This window comes from Bactrocera neohumeralis, unplaced genomic scaffold (assembly GCF_024586455.1).
Source record: "Bactrocera neohumeralis isolate Rockhampton unplaced genomic scaffold, APGP_CSIRO_Bneo_wtdbg2-racon-allhic-juicebox.fasta_v2 ctg555_3, whole genome shotgun sequence".
Taxonomy (NCBI): domain Eukaryota; kingdom Metazoa; phylum Arthropoda; class Insecta; order Diptera; family Tephritidae; genus Bactrocera; species Bactrocera neohumeralis.
Window position 1 is genome coordinate 3,493 of NW_026092484.1, and position 3,325 is coordinate 6,817.

At 34.3% G+C, this 3,325-nt stretch overlaps 1 pseudogene; it reads left to right on the plus strand.

Annotated features, from left to right (window-relative positions):
• The first annotated feature begins 1,982 nt into the window (after window positions 1-1,982).
• Window positions 1,983-2,185, plus strand: LOC126767337 (small nucleolar RNA U3; annotated as a pseudogene).
• Window positions 2,186-3,325: the final 1,140 nt, after the last annotated feature.

Below are 3,325 nucleotides of genomic sequence, written 5' to 3' on the forward strand. Positions count from 1 at the left end.
ACCATTCTGTAGAAGTTTCCCATCGATACATTAAAAATTACAGTTTAGGCAATATGATTTCCAAAAAATTCCGGTTTCGCAACACTGTGCGCCGGTCAAATTTCTATATAACAAGTAAGGAAGGGCTAAGTTCGGGTGTCACCGAACATTTTATACTCTCGCATGATAAAGTGATAATCGAGATTTCATTATACGTCATTTACATATTTTTCAAATACCGTATTTTGGTATACATTGGTTCCGAATGTACTATATATTATACAGAGAAGGCATCAGATGGAATTCAAAATAGTGTTATATTGGAAGAAGGCGTGGTTGTGAACCGATTTCACCTATATTTTGTACATATCATCAGGGTGTTAAGAAAATATTATATACCGAATTTCATTGAAATCGGTCTAGTAGTTCCTGAGATATGGTTTTTGGTCCATAAGTGAGCGGCGCCACGCCCATTTTCAATTTTTAAAAAGGCCTGGGTGCAGCTTCCTTCTGCAATTTCTTCCGTAAAATTTAGTGTTTCTGACGTTTTTTTTTAGTCGGTTAACGCACTTTTAGTGATTTTCAACATAACTTTTGTATGGGAGGTGGGCGTGGTTATTATCCGATTTCTTCCATTTTTGAACCGTATGTAGAAATGCCTGAAGGAAACTACTCTATAGAGTTTGGTTGACATAGCTATAGTACTTTCCGAGATATGTACAAAAAACTTAATAGGGGGCGGGGCCACGCCCACTTTTCCAAAAAAATTACGTCCGAATATGCCCCTCTCAAATGCGATCCTTTGTGTCAAATTTCACTTCAATATCTTTATTTATGGCTTAGTTATGACACTTTATAGGTTTTCGGTTTCCGCCATTTTGTGGGCGTGGCAGTGAGCCAATTTTGCCCATCTTCGAACTTAACCTTCTTATGGAGCCAAGGAATACGTGTACCAAGTTTCATTAAGATATCTCAATTTTTACTCAACTTACAGCTTGCACGGACGGACGGACAGACAGACGGACGGACGGACAGACAGACATCCGGATTTCAACTCTACTCGTCACCCTGATCACTTTGGTACATATAACCCTATATCTGACTCTTTTAGTTTTAGGACTTACAAACAACCGTTATGTGAACAAAACTATAATACTCTCCTTAGCAACTTTGTTGCGAGAGTATAAAAATCGGCTGAAATGTGTGAGAAAATAAAAAAATGGACAACTAGGGCAAATAATTTTTAAAAAATTTATTGACAATTAAATATTAATGAAAATACATGTAAATCTACTTAAATTTATTGAAATTTCGTTTCGCATTTTTCGGCACTTTCAAATTCCACACACACACACATTTCCAACTTTATGAAAATTGGCGCAATTATTGACACATCAATTTTATGTAAAGTTTAAAACATGTTTACATATGAATATATAATATATTTGATTTTGGCGCAATTATTGACACTTGTCTTAATATACAAAATTGGGCCAAAACGAAACAATGAAATATATACATAATTACTTTTGCATGTCAATATGGAAATGCCGACGGCAAAACGAAATTGCTTTCATTCGTACATTGCGTATGAATGATGAAAATATCATCATAATGTTTAGGTATATCTTTTATATACTTATTTAAAATGAGTTATTATAAAATAAGATCACATATTCAATTAAAAATAAATTTTGCTGGGATTCGAAACTACGTACCTCCTACGTGCTCGTCGTAACTTTTGAAGCGCTTACCACCTAGACCACCATTGACACTTCAATGGCGTTGTCCTAATCATGGTTTGGTTATGCATGAAAGAAATATACAGTGGATCGCCGATTGTTACCTCTTTCCTTGCTGCTGCTGCGCATATGTATGTTTGTGTGCTTGTTCATTATTGAAGTTATACTGCTTTTTCTTTCCTTTGCCTTTCATTTTTGCGAATTCTCAACTATTTTATGTGACCTTTTGTTGAAATACCCTGCGTAGGTCGTTGAAAAATTAAGGCTATACTTTACAGGATTATTTCTGTAGCTAGTCTTCATTTACATTTTTTGGAAATCGACCCGCGATGATGTGGTATATCGTTTTATCTGACAGCGTGAGGTTTAAGAAGTTCATTTCTAATTTTGTCTTGTGGCATATTAAAAATGATGTTTCTTCGAAAATCGTTCGCTTACAACGGATAAAACGACTTCTGAGTGGTCATTTTAATGAATAAATTCCTTTTGGTTGAAATGCTCTGCGTTGGCCGTGGAAAAGTTAAGACTATACTTCTCAGGATCATTCATTCCTTTCATTTTTTAAAAGAAATTAATGACCTTTAGAAATATGCATATTTGCATTATTTCGTTATCATTTCCGTATTCGTAGCAATAGATTTTCTATGGCATATGTAAAGTAATGGCCGCCGATTGTCACCCCTTGCCGCTGTAGCAGCTTCGCCTACAAACATGTGTAAATGTGTATGTGTATACATATGATCGTGAATACATATCGACGCAGATTTTTACGAGAAGCACCAGAAAGTTGTGCAATTTATGATTTTTAGCTTTTGCCATCGTCGCGAAAAGACGACTTGTTGGCAAAGGCATGCTCGGGGAGATAATAAATTTATAAAATGTGAATTTAAGTTTTCTATTTTTCTTTCAAACAAAATGATATGCATTTCTTGGAATATCACTAAGAAGTATAACTTCATCCGCGCGTAGGAACTCCACGCACATTTTTATTTCTACACAAATGAAAAAAATTAATGCTAAAGCTTAAAATGGGCATAATTTATATCAAAAAAGTTTACGTACACTAATAATTATTTATATAAATCAAAAGTAATTACAATAGTTTTAGCGGTTTTTGGTCTACATTTTGTTGCTATTATTGTCCCTAGACATCAATGTATGCTCCCCACTCAATTTCTACTATTATTTCCGGATATTTTTACCCACTAAGTCCATGATCCAGCTTTTTGGCCTTATTTTGATGAAATTTTTTGATGAATACGAATTTCCAAAAAGAACCAGATATTTTGAATAGGATTAATGTATGGTAATTGTGGGACCTATGGAGTTGTTTTTAATTCCATAACAACCCTGAACGTACAAGATAAGACCGGTGTTTTGGGTCGTTATCCTGTTGTAAGTAGAAGTGGCCGCTATTAACAGCCGATTTAAGCACACTTAAAATTTAAATTTTTTTCAGATTCATTGATCTTTCTCCACACTTTTCGTTATTTATTCGAACAAAATATATTAAATTTTTATTCGTCGGTGAACACAATGTTTCCCCAAAACCAATATGCTTTGTTTAAATATTGTTTAGCAACCGCTGATCTCTTCTTTTTATT